Source organism: Bubalus kerabau, chromosome 17 (genome assembly GCF_029407905.1).
Source record: "Bubalus kerabau isolate K-KA32 ecotype Philippines breed swamp buffalo chromosome 17, PCC_UOA_SB_1v2, whole genome shotgun sequence".
NCBI lineage: Eukaryota > Metazoa > Chordata > Mammalia > Artiodactyla > Bovidae > Bubalus > Bubalus kerabau.
The window spans coordinates 26,150,194-26,176,045 of record NC_073640.1 but is presented as its reverse complement, the minus strand read 5'-3'; the positions used below and the strand labels follow the sequence as shown (position 1 = coordinate 26,176,045).

General features: G+C 41.8%; 1 long non-coding RNA gene across 1 annotated transcript; it reads left to right on the top strand.

Moving 5' to 3' along the window:
- Positions 1-1,501: 1,501 nt before the first annotated feature.
- On the top strand, positions 1,502-13,845 carry LOC129631390 (uncharacterized). Its single transcript, XR_008704017.1, has 4 exons — positions 1,502-1,719; positions 11,385-11,575; positions 13,456-13,578; positions 13,670-13,845. It is a non-coding gene; the product is annotated as an uncharacterized LOC129631390 (long non-coding RNA).
- The last annotated feature ends 12,007 nt before the right edge of the window (positions 13,846-25,852 follow it).

Sequence of the window (25,852 nt, the reverse complement as noted above, 5' to 3'; positions counted from 1 at the left end):
TTGTTCTCTGTAGACAGTCATTCTCAGATAGTCCCCAGATAAACAAATGGAGAAGTTATCATTCATGAGATCTCCTCTCTACTTTTCTTGTATCAAAGACACTTAAAGTACTTGGGCTAGAAATTGAGGCTGAGTAGGTTGTCATAGAGAAGTTGTCATTCACGAGATCTCATCTCTCCTGTGCCCCTTTTCACCAGGGAGTGAGCCTCTAGATCACAACCAACTGTGGAAAATTCTGAAAGAAATGGGAATACCAGACCACCTGACCTGCCTCTTGAGAAATCTGTATGCAAGTCAGGAACCAACAGTTAGAACCGGACATGGAATGACAGACTGGTTCCAAATCAGAAAAGGAGTACCTCAAGGCTATATACTGTCACCCTGCTTATTTAACTTATATGCAGAGTACATCATGAGAAACGCTGGGCTGGAAGAAGCACAAGCTGGAATCAAGATTGCTGGGAGAAATATCAATAACCTCAGGTATGCAGATGACACCACCCTTATGGCAGAAAGTGAAGAAGAACTAAAGAGCCTCTTGATGAAAGTGAAAGAGGAGAGTGAAAAAGTTGGCTTAAAGCTCAACATTCAGAAAACGAAGATCATGGCTTCTGGTCCCATCACTTCATGGCAAATATATAGGGAAACAGTGGAAACAGTGTCAGACTTTATTTTCTTGGCCTCCAAAATCACTGTAGATGGTGACTTCAGCCATGATATTAGAAGACGCTTGCTCCTTGGAAGAAAAGTTATGACCAACCTAGACAGCATATTAAAAAGCAGAAACATTACTTTGCCAACAAAGATCTGTCTAGTCAAAGCTATGGTTTTTCCAGTAATCATGTATGGATGTGAGAGTTGGGAGTTGGACTATAAAGAAAGCTGAGCACCGAAGAATTGATGCTTTTGAACTGTGGTGTTGGAGAAGACTTTTGCGAGTCCCTTGGACTGCAAGGAGATCCAACCAGTCCATCCTAAAGGAAATCAGTCCTGAATATTCGTTGGAAGGACTGATGCTGAAGCTGAAGCTCCAATACTTTGGCCACCTGATGCGAAGAACTGACTCATTTGAAAAGACCCTGATGCTGGGAAAGATTGAAGGTAGGAGGAGAAGGGGACGACAGAAGATGAGATGGTTGGATACCATCACCAGCTCAATGGACATGAGTTTGAATAAAATCCAGGAGTTGGTGATAGACGGGGAGGCCTGGCGTGCTTCAGTCCATGGAGTTGCAAAGAGTCGAACATGATTGAGCGACCGAATTGAACTGAACTGAGCCTCTGGCTTCTCCTTGATGTGGGTAATGTCCTTCTGAATGCCCTTTCTCATTCTCTGGCCTCTCATGCTATGATTTACTTTATTGTCCAATTTCTTTTGGCTGCTCTCTGCACAATCTTAGTTCTCCAACCAGGATTAGGGTGGATCCTAATCCTATATTGCTGTTGTTTAAACCACTCAGTCTGTGGTACTTTGTTCTGGCAAGCTTAGTGAACTGACACACTCCCCTTAGTAAACTGACCATCAAACAGGTAGATGGTCTACAAATAAAGACACATGACTGTGCAGATAGCTGATGTTTGGGGGAAAAAAAAAGATACAGTCAGGAAAGGAATTCCAGCAGCATTAAGAGCTCCAGCAAAGATCTGGAGGTAAGGAAGGAGGAAATTATATTTGATACTGGAATTTGGGAAGGAGTAAAGAGCAACAAAGCTGATAAGGTGAGTTGGTCTCATAGGATCAAGGTTAGTGAATTCTAGGTGGAGAAGTCTGATCTCCCCAGCTCTCCTCTGGACCCTCAGTAGACCAAGAGAACCAGGTAATAGATGTTGGATGAAAATTCAGGGCATGTGGAAAAGTCCAGCATTTTTTTTTCCCCCTTGCCTCCTCTTTTCCCATACAAGCTATTACTTTAGAAGTTGAAAGAGATTCTGGAGCCTAAAAAATGCCTATAAAATGAAGAGAGAAATCGAAAGAAGGTTTCTTTGCTTCAGGGGCTTTGGGGGGAAATTTTTGTTGGCTTAAAACTTTTATGGACAGAAAGGCATTTCATGCCCATTGACTTGAGTGAATTTGGCGGCATTCTCTCAGATGGGATACATTTATTGGCCGGGAAGGGATGAAGCTTCGGACTGGGTCCCTGCAGTGCAAGCAATGAAGTGACTTCAAGTCTTTTTGCACAGTGAAGAAAATTGGGATGGGTCACTTTCCACTTGCGGTGGTGGGGGAGGGGTGCTGCCCATGGCTCTCGAGGAGGCGGGCTTCCCACGGGGCCCCCTACACGGCAGGCTTTTGTGTGCTCAGAGGAGAGAGCTTGGAGCATAGGCACAAGGTGTGGCCGATGCGACCTGATAAACCCCACACAAAAAGCCAACTGTAGTGCTGAAAGGGTCTCCAATGTAGCTCTTTAATTTCCTCGCTTAGAAATGTCTCTCCTCTTTTCATCCCCAGCCCTTATCTTAACTTCTAATCGGAGCAAAGCGGCAGCCTTTCAAATTGAACAAATAGGTTCTTCTGGCCGTGACAAGATGTACCTCATTTTCTCAGCCAGCCTTCAGCAAGGTCACACCTTTTTAATTTATTTTCTGTAAGAAAAATCTACTTGCTGGATAGAACAAGGGCCAGATCTCGCTAGAGGTCATTGCTCGAGCTAGTCATAAAGCAGAATGGGATTAGAACCGTTTCATATCCTCGCCCTCACCTTGCTGCCCACTGCCAGCATGCAGGGAGCCGGTGGGAGCTGGCCGGGCGACAGGGACATTCGGCGTGGATTGTTCTCTCCTCCTCTTGTGCTGGCCGTCTTTCCCCTTGTAATTTATTTGTTTTTCCCACATGACTTTTACTCTCCAAAATGCACTTATTTAAAAATATTAATGAAAGATCACTGGTTTAACATCTTCTAATGTGAAAAAAGAAGAGATGGGAGATAGTTTGCTTTCAATTTATTTCAGCTAATTTGTTCGTTAATGGACCTTGTCCACCACCCCAACTTTTAACATTGTTCCCCAGACATTTTTTTTTTTCCTGTTGATTTAAAAATGGAAGTGAACGATTTTACTGTGAAGTCAAGGCTATCTTCAGTCTTTAAGTTTTAGTGATTGGATAATTTACTAAAATATCCATCTGTTCTGTTTTGTTTGTGTTAAGTAACTTCGTTTTTCTGATTGTAACATTAGTTGCCATGTACATTCATGTATATAAATAGATAGAAAAATATCTGGAAGGATATATACCAACCTTTAGTAGTAATTCCTCCTGGGGAGGCACATAGGGATGGTAGGGGAAAGAAGACTCCATATATAAAGGCATTACTTGAATAGTTTACAATGATAATGCATTTATGTTAAAAAATTTTTTTGAAATAAGTGAAAATAAATTTTTAGAAAACTAAGACCATGTTACAATTTATAGCAAGTAAATTTGTTGTCGTTCAGTGACTAAGTTGTGTCTGACTCTTTTTGACCCCATGGACTGTCGCCCACCAGGCTCCTCTGTGCATGGGATTTTTCAAGGCAAGAATATGGAGTGGGTTGCCATTTCCTTCTCCTGGGGATCTTCCCAGATTAGGGATCGAGCCCATGTTTCCTGCATTGGCAGGCGGGTTCTTTACCACTGAGCCACCAGCAGAGTTAATTCAAGTCACCTATAATCTTACCTTTCAGGAAAAATAGTTGATGACATTTTGTTGTAGTCCTTCCTACAGTTTAATCCTGTATATTTTTCTAGCTCTATTTCTCCATTTCATTAAATGTTTTTTTAAAATAGTGTATTCAGCGCCTGCAGAGTATTCCATCATATATGCATACCTAATGTGTTTAGACATTTTAAAACCTGCTTGCTGTTTTCGATTTGTGGCTACTATTAAAAGAATCACTGTAATAAACAGCCCATTGAGACACATTTGGGTATATCTCAGATCATTTTCTTAAGCTGGAGAAAATTCCTAGAAGTGGAGTTACAAGTTCAAAGCAGAGAACATGTTCAAGAATATTGATTCATTTTGCCAAATTAAACTCCAGGAACATTATATTCATTTAAATTGCTACCAGCAGCCTTTCAAAGGGTCTATTATCATTTTTCCTTTTTCCCGACTCTTTGAATTTGATAAGAGAAGTAGTCATTGTTTTAATTTGTATTTTTTGATTATTAGTGATATTAAACACATCATTAGTTTATCAGTTATTGATATTTCTTGTGACTCAGCTGTCTGGATTCTTTAACCATTTGTTTACAAAGTTTTCATTTTTGCTTACTGATTTGTAAACGCTTTTTAAAGTTTAAAGATATTAACCCTTGGTATATATTTTGTGTTCTAATGTAATTTGATACCTACGTTTTGACTTTTAAAAAAAAATTTATGTTTTTTGTTTTCCATTTTTTTCCTAGGTGGTATTTTCATTTGCATTTATGCTTAGAAATGTGTTTTCTATCCTAAAATCACGCCTATTTCATATTCCACTCAGATACTTATCCTTTCATATTTTTACATAACCCTGTATTGGTTCAGAATTTATTTTTATGTAGTATAAAATAGGAAGCAAACTTTATTTCTCTAATAGAAAACTAAGTTTTCTAAAACTGCCAATTGCATTAATTTTTCTCAAGAATTTAGAATTCTTAAAATCTATGTTGACTTCTTTTTCTAATCTTACACTGACAACATACTGGTTTAATAATTGTAGTTTTATTCTATGTTTTCACATTTGTCAGTTTATTAGTCATTTTCTTCTTCTTCACAGCTTCTTCCATAGTCTTGCCTATTTAATTTGCAGATCAATTTAAAAATTTTCCTGTCATTTGGTGCTTACCAATCAACAGTATTTAACCAATAAAACATTTTTTATTTTGCAAATGAACAATTAACTTGATTTGAACTGAATGAAACCTCTAATTGGGCTTCCTTGGTGATTCAGTGGTAAAGAATCCTCCTGCCAATGCAGGAGACCCAAGTTTGGTCCCTGGGTCAGGAACATCCACTGGAGAAGGAAATGGCAACCCACTCCAGTGGTCTTGCCTGGGAAATCCTATGGACAGAGGAGCCTGGTGGGGTTGCAAAACAGTGAGACATGACTTAATGACTAAATAACAACAGCAAACCTCTAACTGGAAAGTACTGACATCTATGCAGTATTAGCTTTCCCATCCGTGGATCTAATTTGTTTAAAAAATTGTGTTCCTCAATGAATTTTTTTTTTTTTTTTTAATGTAGGCCTCAAATATTTGTGATGGTTAGGAAGGGAATAAATGGGTTTGAAAGATAGATAAGATTCACAACTCACAGGCTTTGCTAGTAGATCAGTCATGGGAGGTTAGGGAGAAGGTTCTTGGCTTGGATCACAGGAGAATGGATGGTGTCATTCACTAAGATAAGGACCATCAGAGGAGAACCAGATTTGGGAGAGAAAGATCCAATTTGGTTTTGGACATGTGAATTCTGAGATGATCCTGTGACATCTAAGTAGAAGCATGCAGGTTAGCAGACTGCAGGTTTGGAGCTCTGTGGCAAGTGCTGAGCAAAAAATCCACATTTATGAGTCTCCTGCAAATGGGTGATAATTAAAGCCAGACATTACCCAGAGAGCAAGCATGGCATGATAAGGGAAATATGCATAGTACTGAGCCTTTATGGCTAGGAAGATGTTGAGCCTGCAAAGGAGATAGGGAGAAACCAAAGTGAGTGTGAAGTCAAGCTAAAGCAAGATAATCTCAATTATTGGGTTGGCCAAAAAAGCTTAGGTTTTTCTGTACCATCTTATGGAAAACCCAAGCAAGCTTTTTTGGCCAACCCAATACACCTACAGCTAACTAATTTTTGACAAGGGGGCCAAGACTGTTCAATAGGGAAAGAGTAGTCTCTTTAACAAATGAGGCTGAGACTACTGGATATTTACCTACCAAAGAATGAAGTTGAACTTACTTCATTCCATACAGGAAAATTAACTCCAAATGGATCTTTTGTAAAATATCACATCTTTGTTTTACAAGAGAAGGAAGAGAAAGAGGGGGAGGCAGAAGGACCCCTACCAATTGAGTCAGCAAATTTTTAAGAAGTCTCAGAAACTCTTCCTAACAATGTTCACTTACTTTTTTGTTTCTAGACCTTAGTCATGAGACAGATCCTATCTGCAAGAGAGGCGGGGAAATGGAGCTTTTGATTGGCTACTATGCTGTCTTTTCCTTCAGATTTTCTATGGAGGAGGAGAGAGAGGATACTGAGTTGGTATCCAGCAGTTTATCTTTCCAACTTTGCTTTCTTTGACATTCTTTGACATTTCTTTGACATTCAGTTTCCACATTTACATTAATTATTCCCCCACAGCTGCATGCTGCTCTGTTCTCTGCATTGAGAATTATCCATTTTTGTGATTTCCTTTGTTTATTCATCTAACTAATACCTATTGAGAACCAACTGTGTGGCTGCACTTGGAGATATGGTACTGAACAAACTTTTAAAAAAAATCTCTGCTTTCAAAGAGTTTCATTTTTAGTGAGAGAAAAGATGATAAATACGAAGAATATGTAAAATAAATACTCTGCTCAGTGGTCACAAGTGCTAAGGCAAAGAAAAGACATCAGGGCAGTGGGATGGGAACGAAACATTGGAGTAGTGATTGTTGAGATTTTAGATAAGAAAGCCCAAGAAGATCTCATTGATTTTTGGAACACAGGCAGAAGGAGGTAAGGGAGCTACAGGAAGAGCATTCCAATCAGAGGAGACTGCATGTACAAAGGTCCTGTGGTGGGCGTATCTGTAACACGTCTGAAGAAAAGATAGGAGGTCAGTGTGCTTAAAGCAGAGAAAGTTGTTGTTTTTTAGTTGCTTAATCATGTCCGATTCTCTGTGACCATACTCCACGAGGCTCCTCTGTCTATGGGATTTCTCAGGCAAGAATACTGCAGTGGGTTGCCATTTCCTTCTCCAGGGGTTCTTCCTGGATCAGGAATCAAACCCATGTCTCCTCTGTTGGCAGGTGGATTCTTTACTACTGAGAAGTGGGAGACAGAGCAGAGGGAGAGCCGGAAGCTGATCACTTGGGCATCAGAGACTCTCTGAGGGACATCACCTCATTATTTTGCCTTGTATCCCTACTTGGAATTTCTATAAACTGATAAAGCTTTAGCATTAGTTTAATTTTACTATTTTTTTAAATTTTGTTTATTTTAGTTAATTTACAATAATTCATTAGTTTCAAATGTTCAGTTCAGTTCAGTCACTCAGTCATGTCCGACTCTTTGTGAGCCCATGAATCACAGCACGCCAGGCCTCCCTGTCCATCACCAACTCCCGGAGTTCACCCAAACTCATGTGCATCGAGTCGGTGATGCCATCCAGCCATCTCATCCTCTGTCGTCCCCTTCTCCTCCTGCCCCCAATCCCTCCCAGCATCAGGGTCTTTTCCAATGAGTCAACTCTTCGCATGAGGTGGCCAAAGTATTGGAGTTTCAGCTTTAGCATCAGTCCTTCCAATGAATACCCAGGACTGATCTCCTTTAGAATGGACTGGTTGGATCTCGTTGCAGTCCAAGGGACTCTCAAGAGTCTTCTCCAACACCACAGTTCAAAAGCATCAATTCTTTGGTGCTCAGCTTTCTTCAAAGTCCAACTCTCACATCCATACATGACCACTGGAAAAACCATAGCCTTGACTAGATGGACCTTTGTTGGCAAAGTAATATCTCTGCTTTTGAATATGCTATCTAGGTTGGTCATAACATTCCTTCCAAGGAGTAAGCGTCTTTTAATTTCATGGCTGCAGTCACCATCTGCAGTGATTTTGGAGCCCCCCAAAATAAAGTCTGACACTGTTTCCACTGTTTATCTACCTATTTGCCATGAAGTGAGGGGACTGGATTCCATGATCTTCGTTTTCTGAATGTTGAACTTTAAGCCAACTTTTTCACTCTGCTCTTTCACTTTCATCAAGAGGCCTTTTCGTTCCTCTTCACTTTCTGCCATAAGGGTGGTGTCATCTGCATATCTGAGGTTTTTGATATTTCTCCCAGCTATCTTGATTCCAGCTTGTGCTTCTTCCAGCCCACGTTTCTCATGATGTACTCTGCATATAAGTTAAATAAGCAGGCTGACAATATACAGCCTTGACATACTCCTTTTTCCTATTTGGAACCAGTCAGTCATTCCATGTCCAGTTCTAACTGTTGCTTCCTGACCTGCATGTAAGTTTCAAGTGTACAACATAGTGATTCAGTATTTTTATAGATTATATTCCGTTTAAATATTTCACTATTTGTTTAATGATGTATCAGGCTTATGGACTGATGACCAGCATTGGGTGAATATTTCTGCTTCCACCTCATCAATTTTAATGACATTAGACTCATGCCTTTAAGTGCTCTCCCCAATTACACACGTGTACACACACATTTGCAAATACTTTTTATATTGACCTTTTAGTTTTGTTTTGTTTTTCACCAGCTGGCTATGCTGGTGCATATTTTTATATTCTCAGTTCTTGTAGAAATTGAGCGATATGGCTGATGTGGTTGACATGAGTGGGTGAGAGGATGATGATATGTGAGAAACATATTCAATATGAAGGCGATCCTTGGATAAAGGGATTTTTGACCAGCGGATTTAAAGATGGGAACCAACCCAGCGGCAGATGGAGTTACTTAGAAGTAGTTAGAGAAGGAATTCAAAGTGCAAGCTGAAACACAAACCTGGATTAAACCTCCCAAATACGAAGGAACTTGCATGATGAAGTTTGTTTTCATTTTTTTTTTCTCTCTCTCTCTCTCCAAATCCCAGCCCCAAACTGCATGTCTCAGATGAATAGGGAGCAAGTGTAATTAACTGAATAGAGCAGTAAAAGGAGAATTATGGGATATGGAAAGCATTTAAATATGATTCATGGGCTTGGAGAGATTGCAAACATGTGATAGATGCTCGGAAGAGGCCATCGGAGAAATTGCACTGAGAGTGCAGTTGGGAAATGACTAAAGCCTGCCCCCGAATCTTGGCAGTTCGTATAATTAAAAGACTAAATATTTTATAAAGATGAAGCAAGTCAGATTTCACCAGCACCACACTGTGCCAGAAGTGATTAAACACAAACCAAAAATGCACGCTTCTTTTCTCCCTGGGTAGCGGATGTGCTGCTTCTTGCCGGAAGCTAGGACTGGAGGGGCACCCTGCTTACCTGGTTGCTAAGTGGATTGCTAGTGGCAGGAATCCAAAAGTAGGTGGAAACCAAGTCCTTAGCTCCATGCTGAATGGAACCAGGACGTGAGCTGGCATTCCACAAGAAAAAAACAACACCTCAAAGCTATCGTGTCACTCACTCTCTCACCACCCCCAGGATATTAGCACAAGTCATGCCCACAATGTGGATGTTGAAACCATTTAGGCTTCTTAAAAGAAAACAAAGGAGACTAACTTCATCATCTTGGGGTTGGCCAAGATTTGTTAGATAGGATGCAAGAAGAACTAATCGTAAAACAGTAGATTTGATAAGTTGAACTTGAGTCAAAATGAAAGTGTCTTCTCATTGAAGGAAACTGTTGTGAAAATTAAAAAGCTAACCATAGAGTGGGAGAAAATATTCATAAAATATCTATGCATACCCACAATATATAAAGAACTCCTATGAATCAATAACCAAAAGCTGCAAACAATTCAATTTTTAAATTGGCAAAACGAAACAGAAAGTGGTCAAAAAGCTTGAGCTGGAACTTCACAAAAGAAGACATACAAATAAGCAGTAAAGAAAGGTGCTCAATATTATTATTCATCAGGAAAATACAGATTAATACCACAATTGGATATCAGTGACACTTAGCTCAACTAAAGAAGCTTGGAAAGCTATGACTATGGTCATCCTCATCTTCTACCTCCAGCTAGTGTTTTTCCCTCTTCAGTGCCTGATTCAGTGCCTTAGCTTCTGCCTAGGACAGTCTCTCCCCAACTCTTCCTTCCTCTCTTGGGACAGTTTCCTTACTCCTCACCCTGCTCATCTTCCACTCTACTTCACTTTGTTGCAGATATGATCATATCCTTTCCTGTCCCACATTCTTGCTGAGTTCTCCAAGCCTACAGGTAGGACACACCCTCCTCTAAGCATCTTTGCCCCTCCAAAACCTCCACCTCTGGCTTTATCTCAGGCACCTGCTCTGTTCCAGACATATGACAAACTACCTCTCGAGATTCCCAAGCACACTGTCTTTGTACCCATTCGTCATTGTTGTTGCTTCCTGGAGGTTCTCCCAGCCTATCCCCATCACCTTCAGGATAGGAAAGACACCAAACTCCAAGAACCTGCATGGCCCACCTCTTCAGGTAGTTACCCACTTGGTCATTCTCTTTATTCTAGCCAGGGTTGGGGGTGGCTTATGCTCTGTCCTGCCCCCATGCAAAGGGACTTTGCATGTGCTAGTCCCTTTGCCTGAAACACTCTACTCCGTTCTATATACATCAAATTAATTCCTACTCAGGCTTCTGCTCTCAGCTCGGTTTTTCCCTGCCCTTACCTGGGTTGGTTCAGATCCCCCTTACTATCCTTAGAGCACCATGGACCTCTCCTTTGCAGTGTGTGTCATAGTTACAGTTTGAAACAGTCTCTATCACCACATAGTAGACAGGAACAGCATGTTTTCCCACCAGTATACCCAGTGCTGACAGCAATTCCTAGCTCCAGTAGAAGCTCGGTAAGCATTTGTGGAGGGCTTGGTGGTATACTCAGTCTTGATCCAAATCCTGGCAGAGCCACTTAGCAGCATGTGAGCAAGTTACTAAAACTCTTGCTTCAGGGCTAGGACTAGAGAGGGGAAAGCTGCCTGGGGTGTAAAATATAAAGAGGTACTCACTCCAGGACCTGCCACCGTCCTGGTATTGACAAACCAAATTCAGGTCTGCTCACTTGTGTGCAGTGAAGCCAGTCTCCAGGCACCAGGCTGTGGTGAAGGAGAGTGCAGCATTTATTGCAAGTACCAAGCAAGAAGTCAGGGTAGCTAACCCTCAAAATACCTGAACTCTCTGATGGGTTTCAGCAGAACATTTTTAAAGACCAGGGGAGAGAGTGGAGTTGCAGGGTACATACATGATCAGCTCCTGCATGATTCTCTGACTGGTTGATGGTGAGGTAACAGGTGTCATGGGGGTTAACATTATCATTCCTTAGGCTCCAGGAGGTCAGGGGGCCTGGGGGTCATCAAGTAATTAACATCCTCCTTTTGGTGGAAGCTTTAGCATCTGTAAAAACAACTCAGGAAATATGGACCAGATCCTGTTATCTAGGTACTTCTGAGAGGAGCTGAAGCAGAGAATATGGGGGAGGGGTCAGTCCCAGGAATGCCCTATAAGGTCCTGCTCCATTTAACTGGCTGTCTCTCGGTGTCCTCTTCTGGGATAATAGCTGTTTCTGCATCACAGACTTACCAAGATGAGATGATTCCACGGATGCAAAGCACAAGTACCTGTTCCTGGCCCAGCATCTTCATCATTTGGCTCAAGGCTTAGTTCATCCCTGTTCTGCCACCACTTTCTCCTAACTCAGACCCACCTCTCCCTCCCTTGGACCCCCACTGTAACTTCTGAAAAGTGGCACTTGTCATAGTACCAAGGTATGTAATTCTCATGGCACTCAACACATCGGTCACTCTCTCTACTAGACAAGAGTGCTTTGAGGACATCTAAATCTGAGTATCTCCTGCACTAGCCCAGGTCCCAACAAACAGGATGTCCTGCCTGGAAACTGGTTGAATGGATATCTATTTGCTACTCTTGTTCAAGGCTGGGTCTAAGAGACCCTCGCACCCTGCAGTGCATGAAAAGCTGACTCCTGGTTGTTCAAGTTTCAGGATTTGAAACTGGCAGTAGTGGGAGGGGGAAGAAGGTGCAAATTGAAGCAGGATCTGTACTGGTCTCAGGAAAGCCCAATTTGCTGGCAAAATGAGTCCGCAACCCATGAAAGAGCAGAAATGCTCAGAGAAGTAAACATCCCCGGAGATGAACTTTTTGGCAGTGGGGTTATTGTGCTACAGAGAAGTTTATACATCAGTCCATCTAGTAGCTAACCTTTTTGCTTGTTTGTTCCTTTAGTGGCTTGAACTATCTAGGAAACACTGCATACTTTCAAGCAGTAAACAAGCCTCTTTTCTTTTTTCACATTCCCCCTTGTCACTCCTGGCCTGTCTCCCATGCCCTGTCACCCACACCTGCCCATCAGCAAAACTGAAGGATCCCAGATTCCCATTCCCTCTGAAGAAGACGAGGATAGTGGCTTCTGTCTCTCTGTCTGCCAGTTACCCTCACACTGAAATTCTGTGTTGCAAAGCCCTGGCCAGACCTCTCACAGCCCGTGAGGTCCATCACGAGGGGGCTGTGGTCAGGGGGAATGGGTTTTCCAGGCCTGGGGGGGCTCATGTCCAGACTCGTGCCCCACAAATGGCCCGTCGTCTTTAGAACCATAGAACAGTAAGTGTCTTTGTTTGGTGGAGGCTAAATCCATCAGGAGACCAAGCTCTGAGGCTGATGGTGTGGTGACTCACGTCCAAATGCTGTTTATTTGCAGCCTTGTGGGAAATGCCAAAACCGACATAGGTTTTCACACAGTCGGACTCTGGTTTGTCTCCTCCGTCTGCTCCTCCACCCCTTTTCTTTCCAACAGGAGAGACTAAGGACAAGAGGGATACTAAGGTCATTCTCATTGAACTGAGAGAGCTATTTGGAAGGGTTAGAATTTCATAGGCAAACCTGGATCCACTGCAGCAGGCCCCCATTCCCTCCACCGTGAGCCCTGATTATTCTCGCCTTTTTAGTCTGCATCATTCTATGTGTCATCTGCAAAGGGAGAAAGCCAAGCAATCCAGAATATTGTCAGTTACCCAGAGACAACAGAGAGTTAAGAACAATCTAGAATGACATAAAATGGTACATCATACACTGCAGAGTAGATCCACTTTCAGTTAAGTTACAAAGGCTTCTGTTGCAATTATGACTTTATTCAAATCAATACTCAAACGAAGCTTGGAAATAGAGAAGGAGAGGCCAGGAGGCAATGCACAGCATGCCATGCAAAGCACCTTTCCAATAAATATGCAAGAGTGTCTCTGCCACGGAATCTATTGCTCCCGTGAAGTCAGCATAAATATGTGAAGTACTTAACAACACTCGCTGCATGTATATTGGCAATTTGTCAGCGTGCTAGCAGCAGGAATCGAATGCCAAGTGCCTGGTGTTGGGCTGGTGTCGTTTTTCAGAACACCAGTACAGGAAATTGCTAACTCTAGTTAATTCTTTTGAATTAAAATTACCCACATGCTTTCCTGAATGAACCACCAATGATTCGGGGAAACCTCCTCCCCACCTTTCCCCAGCCCTACCATGCACCCCAGGGTTCCTCATATTCTCCGCTTCCTCTCCAAAAGCTAGCCAGAGTTTGACGGATATCTTTTGTTTCTTTCATCCAATCACCCCTCGACAACCATTTGTTTTCCTCCAGGGTAACTGACCCTCCCATATCCAGAGCCAGTGGTAGTCTTGGTGGTGTTGACTCCATCCTCAGCCTGTGTTTTAATATGGTCAATCAGATAACATGCCTCTGGCCCCAGTGATTGGTTCAGAGGTAGGCATGTTACTTAATTTGCGTCAGTGTGAGTCAGACCTGGGGATTTTTTTTTAAAGCTGCTTGGAGAAAAGAAACTCTCTTTCTGCAGGGCTTGGCACTATGAAGATTGAGCTGCCTGTGACCAACTCACGGAGAAAATCTGCCTGAGAGTAAAGCCAACACAGAGGGAAGTAAAATCAACTGAGTCCTAATGACAGTGTTTGAGCCCCTGGATCAAGCCATGCCTGAAGGCAGTGATCTTAATTTTTTTTAAACTATACAAATATATTTTAAAATTATTATTTTCTGTTCAGTAGATTGAGTTGTACTTTCTGTTACAACTGAAAAACTCCTAAATTATATGCCTTAAGTCCTAGGAACTTACACACTATTCATGAGAAGACGTCAATATCACAAAACAAGTTAAATGTCCTTCTCCTTTTGCAGCATAAAAAGTAAAGTAAAAGTAAAGTGAAGTTGCTCAGTCGTGTCCAACTCTTTGCAACCCCATGGACTGTAGCCCACAAGGCTCCTCCATCCATGGGATTTTCTAGGCAAGAGTACTGGAGTGGGTTGTCATTTTGCAGCATAGTGGAGCTAAAACTCATGTAAAAACTCTAATTTTTTGATCCTACTCTGTCCACATCAAGACTTGCTTTAATCAACACTTTCTCAAATTCCCTTTAGGAGAGGCACTACTTGCCTTGTTCTATTGCAGTCTGTGAGTTTGTGTTTTTTCTGCAAAGAGGGTCACTGGGGTGAAGGAGAAACTCACTCTCATTTGCTCTGTACCACTGAAATGCCTTAGTTCTCTCAGCCACAAAGCAGCTAAAAACTCGCACGCTGCATGCACCCATCTCTGGAGCAAAATGAGGGTCTGAGTCCCATGTTAAGGTTATGATCATAATCATAGCAAATAACTGCCTTGCTATTTTGCTGTCTGTACTGCCTCATGTTTCAGCTCTGAGCTATCAGGTTTCCTATTACCCCAATGCCATCTCGCTAGCACACTGGGTTCAAAATGGCACCACACAATGAGCTTTAAGGTTGGGTCTTCACTGTTGGGGCAGATGTAACTCTTGTCCAATAACATGCGTGCCCCTTGAGCATCTCCTGGTGACTTCAGCCTGAAAGGATGGGTTAAGGACCATCACTCTTTGCAGGGAGATATTTCATCTGCTAAATTGTTTTCAGTAAAACAATCAAAGCTGCCATGTGCAGCTCCAAAGCATGGGCAGGGATGAAGCGGGGGATGTCCTTGGGTTGATACGCAATCTGGCTTGGGTTTTAGCTATGTGTGAGTGACTTCACTTTCACTTTTCACTTTCATGCATTGGAGAAGGAAATGGCAACCCACTCCAATGTTCTTGCCTGGAGAATCCCAGGGACGGGGGACCCTGGTGGGCTGCCGTCTATGGGGTCGCAGAGTTAGACATGACTGAAGTGACTTAGCAGCAGCGGCAGCAGCAGGCAAAATGCAGCTCCAGAAATGACCGTTAGGTCCCTGATTTCGATGCAGAAGTGGATAGAAGGTTGAACATCAGTGCTTAATAAGTGCCTTAGTTGTTACCATTACTTCTCTTAATATCCTCAATTAAAAGATTTAAAATAGCATTGTGAAGTAACTATACTCCAATAAAAATTAATTAATTAAAAAAAACAACACCGTATTCAGATTTTGTCCTGCTGTATTACTCCAGGTTAGTTACTTAACTTTGCTGAGCATTAGCTTCCTTTCATGAAATATGGCTCCTATCCCAAAGGGTTTTGTGAGAATCCTGTGAGTCTAAGTGCACACACTGCATTGCAAAGAGTGCCTGGCATTCTGTAAATGCCTATTACCATTGCCAAAATACGGTGGGCTTGGGGGGCAGACGTCCTGGGGAAAAGCTGGAGAATGAAGCTTGAGCCAGTTGTCTAGTACTCTGAGAGTTGGTCTTCCTCTTGTTGCATCTTCCCTTTGGGCTGCAGATAAGCCCTTGACTCAGCTTTGCTGCACTAGGTCCTGGAAGCACCTAGTCTCGGGGTCTTTCGTGTCTGTCACAAGGTAATTATTTAGTACCTGTGATTTACTCACCAAATAGTGGCTAGTTGATTTACTTCAAAGTCTCCAATCCTGTCCTAGATCAATCAGATCAACATTTTCAAGAGGGTTCAAAAATCCTAATTCTTAGGTAAAACTTTCAAAAGTTAACAAAAACAAAAAATGTGGTATACATCAACCAAAACACACCTGCAGGCTGCATTCAGTTTGGAATTTCTAGGCCAGCTCCTTGGAATGGATGCTAGAGGTGCTGGCGGGGTCTTATTACTTCAGGGCCCTCGGGGATGCTCAACACCTGTGTCTTTTTGCCTGGGGTCTTTCTGAGGCCGAAACAGTCCCTCGGCTCACAGCTCAAACATAGATACTTCAGTGCCAGGGAGCCGACCCTTTTCAGAAGCAGCTCACATTAATAGCTAATGGGAGTGGTGGATAAATACCCCAGCTCCCTCACCCATAGGCAGGATAACTCAGAGACCCGTGTATGTTCCACAGTGGCACTGCATACTCTCCAGCAGGACTGAGCCCCAGTTCGATTGGCTTAAGAACACGCCACTTATTGGCTGGCTGTCTTCCTTCCCGTGTCTCACTCCTCCCTTCTACAGCTCTGTTTCCCGAGCCCACTTCCCTACAGCTTACACATGAATTCTTGTCTCAAGGTCTACCTCCTAGGGAACCCAAACTAAAATAACTCTCTTGGGCACCTGTCACTTAGGAAAACTGGATCTTCCTGCCTATCTAGTCAGTGTCATGGGCCAGGCATTGCAAAATGGAATGGCTTTGGAGCCCAAGGGCCTCTTGGGGGCCACAATAAGGTTTCATGGTCAGCCTAAGCTTCTAGAGAATTCCCTCCAAATTTTGGAGGGGGTGGGGAGGGAGATTCTTTTGATACCCATACATTCATTTGCATTTAAATTTGAAGTTGAAATTAAGGCTTTTAGAAACTTTTAATTTCTATTTAATTATAAGAATTTCACTGCAGGGTATCTATCTGATTTAAAAGAATAATTAAAATTAAGTATAGCTGCAATGATTTGCCACAGCGTATGTCTATCCTTTAAAACATTAAGCAACAGAAAATTATCTGTGGCCGGAGGTGCTCTATATGTAAATTCCCATAAGAATAGAATTTGGTGATAGAGAAATTCAGATTATGAAAATCACATTGCAAGTTTGAACATCAGTGCTTAATAAGTGCCTTAGTTGTTACCATTACTTCTCTTAATATCCTCAATTAAATGATTTAAAATAGAACAATAGATAAGCAAGATCAATTAATTTTATAAGATGATCAAAGGAATGTGGTTCAGCATTGTCAAAGCTGTAAACCTGATAAAGGTTTTATCAGACAAGAAAAATAACTCAAAGTAGCTCGAACCTTATTCGTTTATGCTCAAAGGGATTTTATTTGTGATTCATCAAATCGTCTTTTGTCATAGGGAGATTTTTAGGATCTTGCCCATTAATTTGAGAAAAAAAATAATTCAAATATTAAAATAGATGCTATTCTCTGATGCTTGTATGTCAACCGTAATAAGTGATAACAACCATCAAAGTGACTTGATCCTGTAACCTGTTGGAAGGAGACTGCAGGAGGGGCCAGGGAACTGCCAGTGGCAATAACATTGATCCTCCTGAGGACTCAAAGACGGGCCCTAATTCAGCTTGTGTGTCTGAGGTCTAGGCTGGAGGCCAAATGCAAGGAACAGAATCAGCCGGTGATTCTCTGCTCAGATGAAGGATGTGCCATTGGGAATTTGAGAGCGGCAGGGTGAAGGAAGGGATCGTTTCTGAAAGGCTACGTTTATCTGCAGTGTGTATTGGGGTTAAGAGTGATTTCAATTATTTATACTCCTCTGCCTTTCAAAAAGGAAATAGGTAGCTTTCCTCTCCCCCAAAAGCACAGAAACAGTAAAAAGAACAGACAGAAAGCAAAGCTGAGTAATAAAGGGGTGGTGCGTTAGGATTATGGTGGCTCAATCTAAGTTAAGGGAAAATGTTTGCAACTAAAAAAATGTGTTTTTTTTGTTTTTTTTTTTTTTTTGGTTTGGAGCTTCCTGGCAATGAAAGCAAAAAGGAAAGCACTGTGAGTGATTTCCACTTACTATCTTATTTAAGGTAGAAAAGAGATGACTTTTAATTTCTAAGAGGATTTTTTTAAACAAGAGTAAGAAAATGAACATAAGCATTGTTTGTAAAACAAACAAACAAACCCCAAAAAGGCAAGGAATAGTGTTGGAAGCCCATAAATAGTCCCTCTGTAAATTACCTTGGTTCATTTGGACCAGAAGGCTTCTGTCTGGATGAGCCCACGTTAGCAAGTTGTGAGAAGGTTCACAGACAATGCAAGCTGGTGTGGCTGACGACCCGTCAATATGCCCTTGGCCGCAATGGCGTTGAATGATCAGATATCAGTTTCATAACTTTGAGGGGCAGTTCAGTGGTTTCTAAAGACAGAGCAGGACCCAGGGTGGCAGGCAGGGGACGGCACTGGGACCAGTGAGTGGCTTTCTGGCAGTCCGTATGCTGCAGGAGCCACGGCTGGCTTTCCCCACCACTGCGAGTCTAAAGCTCACTCGTTAAGTGGCTCATGGGCTGCTGCCTGCCCTGCATTAGCACAGCTATTTGGGGCTTACTGGAAGGACTTTGGCACGCTTGCTGATTAAGCAGACCATGGTGTTCTCTTCCTTCTCCACTGAAATTCACAGAGCTAATCTCCTATGGTTCTCAGGTCTAATGGCAAAAAGGTGCAGCATGCTGCCATGGACCAGTTCCCACTGGAAAATCGGCAGAGAGAAAGCTCCTGGACTCAGCTGTTATTTGAGATTTCTGGAGGGTAGATACGCCAAGGAATTTTCCTGGCTGGTGGTGGTCCCTTTTCCAAGCCTTGAGGTACTTCAAATACAATTCCTGCAGGAATGTATCATTTTCTGCCTTACATTACATTATTTCTGGGTGTGATACAAAAGGTTTGGGTTTGGGAGATCTGGGGCCAAACCCCATCCTGCTACTTACTGGGTATGAGATGCCAGATAGATTATCTGACTTTGTGGAGTTTATTTTCTCATCTGAAAAACAAATGTCCACGAGTAATTAAATGTGAAGCATCAAGATTCGTCGTTGTGCATAGACAGTCCTCCGGTCATAGTTCCATTTTTAAATATGCGATAGACTCTGTGTTCTAGATGTTGAGAATACAGAAAGAATAAAACACAGTCCCCTGAAAAATTCCAGGTCTGCAGGGGAAACACCAAGACACAGAGGCATGTGCCAGCAGGGAAGCCTATGTTGACAGGGCTAGACAAGGAGGAAGTCTAGGTTAGTGCTTGACCCAAAGGCTGTGGCTGAACGTGGTCTCCAGCTACCTAACGTGTGAGCCGTGGCCAGAGGTATGCACTTATATTTTAGTTGCTTCATCAATTAAAAAAAAAAAAAAAAAAGCTCATCTGCAGGTCCCTTATGTTCCTTAGTAGCCATTTGGAGGCTGACCTTCAGGATACACTTTGAGAAAATTACAGAGCTCAGGCAGATTTGAAAGTTGGAAAATTTACCCAGGCTCCACCCAAAGTTCAACCTGGAATGCTTCTATGGGAACCAATGCTTTTCCATTAGCTAATCCCTGGTACCCCCAAAAAAATACAAAGAGGGGAAACAGAGTACATAATGTGTTGATGTAAAGTAATCACTAACCTTGCATTATGACCATGTTTACAAGGTAACTGGGATGCCATTCATATGAAGGATCCCATCCAGCCTAGCGGCTGTGATTTAGTTCACAGAAGGTAAGCTGTAGAGGTGCCCTGTGCTGTCTTGAGGGCCAAGTACACTGAGTCAGGTCACTCAGCCTGCCTGGTGTGTGCTTCAGCTTAAGCACTGAACTTCATCAGCAGTGTAATTCCATTTATGCTATTATAAAATTAAATCGAGACTTGAGACTTGAATTGTGCTTTTTAAAAGATTATGTGACCATATGTACCTTGAACGAGGGCCAACTCTGAAAAAAGTGGTCTTCGCACAATTCCTTTCTATTAGGTTAGGGCTTCGTTTTTTCTGGTTTCCTTTTTTTCTCCCATAAATTTGACTCGAACCCAGTCAGTAGTTAGTACATTGATATGATTACAGCTTAAACTATTTTTATTTTAAAATATGCTTTCAATATGGTTTAAAACAGAAATGAAATCTCGTGGAATCCAGATCGTGTATGGAGCATGGAGTATCAGCGTTCCCACACTGAGAACAACATGAGCTAATGTTTCAAATGGCTTTTTATCAAATCAGGTTTTAAACCAAAAGTTTTGGAGTCAATACTGAGTAATTTAATTAGCAAATGGTACACTTAATTCTTAAAGTAAGTCAAGTTAAGGAAAACAAAGTCTTATTTTTAGCATAAAGCTACCATTTTTTGAGAAATTATATCATATTTAGGGGAACTGATCTTCTGTACTCAGTAATACTAAGAAACTCAATTCAGATGTATAAATTGAGCCAGCAGAGATTTTTTATAGCAATTAATTTTATTGATAAACAAAAAATTACTAATAGATTTAAATGAAATCCAGCCAGTATTTTAAAGCCCAATCATATCTGGAAAAATTAATAAGAAAAATAACTGTACTTGAAGTCGAAGGAGATTGTGGCCAGTTTTCATTTTTCTTAATCAGCATAAACTATTCCTTGTAAAATCTGGACTGCTCTATGCATATGCAACAGCTCTTATTAAGATGCATTAGAAAACCCAAGTGCCATTAGATAATGAAACTGACCAGAGGTATTTTCTAGTGCTTCAATTAATACCCTAGTTGTTAAACTATAATGTCCAAACTCAACTGGCATCATATTCAGATGTGAATTGTACTTGAGGACGTTAGAGTCACTTTTTAGTGGATTGGTTTTGAAACAGAAAAGCACTAAATTAAAATAATTGTTTTGTCTGTAAGTTTTTTTTCTTTCAGTGATCTCCAAAATGGGCGTTCCCTCAATCTCAGACATTAGCTCAGAACACGGCAGGGTATTAGCATCTTCCATTCTTATTCCGTGCCTGGCACATACTTGGTATCCAATAAATATACCGAGTTAAATATATAACTCAATATCAATAACCTCAAATATGCAGATGACACCACCCTTATGGCAGAAAGTGAAAAAGAACTAAAGAGCCTCTTGATGAAAGTGAAAGAGGAGAGTGAAAAAGTTGGCTTAAAGTTCAACATTCAGAAAACTAAGATCATGGCATCCGGTCCCATCACTTCATGGCAAATAGATGGAGAAACAGTGGAAAGAGTGTCAGACTTTATTTTTGGGGGCTCCAAAATCACTGCAGATGGTGATTGCAGCCATGAAATTAAAAGACGCTTACTCCTTGGAAGGAAAGTTATGACCAACCTAGATAGCATATTCAAAAGCAGAGACATTACTTTGCCAACAAGTCCATCTAGTCAAGGCTAAGGTTTTTCCAGTAGTCATGTATGGATGTGAGAGTTGGACTATAAAGAAAGCTGAGCACCGAAGAATTGTTGCTTTTGAACTATAGTGTTGAAGAAGACTCTTGAGAGTCCCTGGGACTGCAAGGAGATCCAACCAGTCCATCCTAAAGGAGTTCAGTCCTGAGTGTTCATTGGAAGGACTGATGTTGAAGCTGAAACTTCAATACTTTGGCCACCTGATGCAAAGAACTGACTCATTTGAAAAGACCCTGATGATGGGAAAGATTGAGGGCAGGAGGAGAAGGGGATGACAGAGGATAAGATGGTTGGATGGCATTACCAACTCAATGGACGTGAGTTTGAGTGAACTCCAGGAGTTAGTGATGAACAGGGAGGCCTGGCGTGCTGCGGTTCATGGGGTCGCAAAGAGTCGGACACAACTGTGCGACTGAACTGAACTGAACTGAAGTACATAAAGAGTGTTTTCAGAAGCTCAGTATGATCTGATCCAAAGCATTGTGCTCTTTGCTTTGAGATCTTCAAGTCCATAGGCTTGTCTTAAGTTCACTGCACTAAACTCAATCTTGGTTTTAATTTTAAAAATCTTGAAGGTGAGGGCACCCAATAATACTTTTCATTTCCGGAGTTTCTAAATAACATGCATATTCAGTTTTTTGATTCTCACAGTGTTTCTATCCTAATTTTACATAGTGAAATTAGATAACTTCCTGAAGGTTGATGGTAGAACCAGGATTGAACCCAGTCAACCTAGATCCTGAAGCCATCCTTTCGTTCTCCACATCACAGTTCCACAAACTATGGCCCAGGCTATTTTTATTAAGAAATTTTTCTTGGAACATATCCCCCCACCTCCGCTCCATTCCTTTGGGTTTTGTCTATGGCTGCATTCATACTTACAAAAGCAGAGCTGAGAAGTTGCAACAGAGACTGTATGGCCATAAAGCCTGAAGTGTTTTCTATCAGATTCTTTTGGAAAAAAATAGACTGACCCTTGTTCCCCACCATTTGCTTAAGAGTAAAGAGGAGTCAAGGCAATGGCTCAGAGGCTTCCATTGAAATCAGCCAGAACCCACTGTCAGAAATAACAGTCTCTGTCAACCAATTCAAGATAGTGTGGGGTGGTGAAAGGAGAATGTGGCTTTGAGGCCAGGTCAAGTTTAAATATTAACTCCAGCAGTTATTAGACAAGTCTCTTCTCTGGGTACTGATTTTCCATCTGTAAAACCAGGCTGGTTTATACTTCCCATGCTGAGTTGTTTTAGTGAATTAAATAAGATAATTTATGTTGAAGTCTTAATGCAATGCCTGGCATATAGTAGAAGGTCAGTAAATAGTCATGAATCAACAGGGATTTATCCTTGTGTTTCTTTTTGCCCATATCTAGCGACATTCGTATATCTGTTATCAAGTGGAGGAAGTCAAAGTCCCTAGGCTATAATTTTTCCAGAGTATTGGTGACATCTGTGAATATTTGGAGGAGCTGTCAATCATAACAGAAAGTTCTTCTTTACCAGGGTTCTGCTGGTCCTTTCCATCAGGGAGGAGTCTTCTAGAGGACTGTCTTCAGCTGGGTCAGGCAACACAGAATCTATTCCACATCTCTAGATGTGACTGCCTCTTACAAATACTATTGCCACGTGCTGTGATAAAGCTCACTGTGCAATAATATGATTTCTCATTAGGGTGTTCCCAGGGCCCTGGAGGTCATTTAAGAGGCTTGAATTCCTCTAATCTCTGGGCTTTGGGGAAAATACTACCAGGGAAACGTGAAGCTGTTCCCCTCTGCTGCTTCTCTGGCCCAGGTACCTCCATCTCTCAGCAAATGGACTTCAGTAGCCTCTTACCTGAGTTTCCAGCTTCCACCAAAGCCCCTGATGGTCTGCAGACAATGCAGCAGCCATAGGCATCCTTTATGGCCTAAGTCAGATTTTTGTCACTCCTCTGCACAAATGCTTCTGTAGCTCCCCGTATCTCTCAAAGTAAAAGCCAAGTAATTCCTTGGGACTTCCCTGGTGGTCTAGTGGTTAAGAATCCACCATCCAATGCAGGGGACTCAGGTTCAATTGCCTGGTCAGGGAACTAAGATGCTATACGCCACGGGGCGACTAAACCTATGCAACAACTGAGCCCTCAAGCTCTGGAGCCCACACACCACATCTAGAGAGAGTCCCGTGGGCTGCACCTAAGACCTGATGGCCAACAAATAAACAAGCCCATTCCTCATGAGGGTGTTTAAGACCAAACACCATTTTTGTTCCTTCTCATCACTCCTCCCACCTCTCCTGTGATTCTGCTCTTGTACTTACTGTGTTCTGTCACGAGGTCTTCCTGATGCCTCCTAAATGAGCCGGGCACACTCTTTCCTCAAACACTTTGTATTTGCTATTTCCTCTTTTCTGAACACTAGTTCCTCATTCCCTCTTCTCCTTCAGATCTTTACTCAAATGTCACCTTCTCAGGGAGGCACCCCCCCCCCCAACCCCTCTTTCCCAGATGCCCTCCTCTTCCACTACCAAATACTCACATATACTGCCTGTTCCCTAGCCTGATTTTTCTTTTCAGCATTTACCACCATCTAATGTATTATATAGGCTTTCCAGGTAGCTCAGTGGTAAAGAATTTGCCTGAAATGCAGGAGATTTGGGTTTGATCCTTGGGTCAGGAAGATCCTCTGGAGAAGGAAGTGGCAACCCAGCCCAGTATTCTTGCCTAGGAAATCTCTTGAACAGAGGAGCCTAGTGGGCTACAGTCCATGGGGTCATGAAAGAGTCAGACACAACTTAGCCACTAAACAACAAAAACATACTGTATATTTTTACTTCATTATCTTGTTTGCATCTGCTTCTCCTAACTAGAATATAAACTCCTTAAGGGCGAGGCATAGCTTTCCTTTCTTTTGTGTGTGTGTATGTGTGTTTTTAACTTTTTGGCCACACTTCAAGAAATGTGGGATCTTAGTTCACCAATCAGGGATTGAACCCAAGCCCTCTGCATGGAGTCTAAACTGCTGGATCGCCAGGGAAGTCTAAGGGCAAGGCATTTTATCCGAGTTGTTTACTGCTGTTTCTCCAGCGTTTAGAACGCCACCTGGCACAGAGGAAATGCTCAGCCAATATTTTATTAAGTGAATGACTGTAGATAAAGTTCTAGGCCTCAACACTGAGAGGCTTCCCAGGTGACACTAATGCTGATGCAGAAGATGTAAGAGACCCAGGTTCGACCCCTGGGCTGGGAAGATCCCCTGGAGGAGGAAATGGCAACCCACTCCAGTATTCTTGCCTGGAGAATCCTAGGGACAGAGGAGCCTGGCAGCCGATAGGCCATGGTTTGCAAAGAGTCAGACACAACTGAAGCGACTTAAAATGCAAACACTTGAGAGTGGAGTCCTTCAGGCTTCACCCTTAGAAAGTCATCTCCAGAAAGCTATGTGAAGTACCATATGTTGCAAACCACAGCTGGTGGGAAATCTTCTGAATTCTCCAGAAAATAGCACGGTCATGTCACTCTATGCATGTTGCTTCATTCTAAGGAGACTCTCTGTTCTTGATGGTGTTGTTTCTGTCTCCTGGCATTATATGGTCAGACGAGACATCTTTAGTGAGTAAAAACGTGTGCTGGCAACAGCAATGTCATGGAACACATCTTTCCAATAACTGATGAGACAGCAAATGTATTTTCCAAGTTGCATTTTTTTCAGAAGGAACTCAGTACAGAAGTATCACTAGGGAGACTTGAAGTTCTTGCTTTGTTTTGACTGGGTACATGAAGAAGATAATGATGGTGATGAAGATGAAAATACTTAAGAGTTACTGAGTGCTTGCTTGATGATTTTTCTTCCCTTGTTATACTGTGTGGATTTTAGTGTCAACTTACTACTTTCTGAAAAAGACTTGGAATTTTTATCAGAATTTAATTGCGTGTATTGATTTACTCAACGGTAATTATTACACTGGTCTTCCTCCTACAAACATATTTTGAGCTTCTTTAGACACTGTTTTATAATCTTCTGTAAAGTTTTTATCATTTTCCTTGTAAAGGTCTTGAACGTTTTTGGATATATTTAATCCCAGGTGTTTGTAATGAGAATTTTTTTAATTACATTTTTAAAAGTTTGTCACTGGCGTAGAGGTACTTAACTGCTTTTGATATAATGACTTTGTGAAACCTTATTGTACTTTCTTACAGTTTATCCATTCTTTTGGTTTTCTATGTAGACAATTATATAAAAAATTGCCAAATAAATAATGTAATCTTATTTCTGCTTTTCAAATGTATTTGTTTATTTTCCTTATTACACTTTCTAGGACATCTAGAGCAACACTGAATAAAAATGATAATAGCGGTCATTTTGCCTTGTTATGACTTGAAAATGTAATGTTTCTTAAGGTTTACCACCATATATAGACCTTCTTGGAAGGACTGATGCTGAAGCTGAAGCTCCAATAATTTGGCCACCTGATTCGAAGAGCTGACTCATTGGAAAAGACCCTGATGCTGGGAAAGACTGAGGGCAAGAGGAGAAGTGGGTGACAGAGGATGAGGATGGTTGGATGGCATCACAGACTCAATGGACATGACTTTGAGCAAACTCTGAGAGGTGGTGAAGGACAGGGAAGCCTGGCATGCTGCAGTCCATGGGGTCGCAAAGAGTTGGACACCACTGAGAGACTGAACAACTGTCCCTTAGTAGCAAGGATCCCTGAATAGTAACTCTCAGTCTTTGTCTGAAAACTTTTATTTGATCCCCACTTTTAAGTAATTTACTCTTTCAATGGCTTGAAGATACTGTTCTATTATTTACTAAACT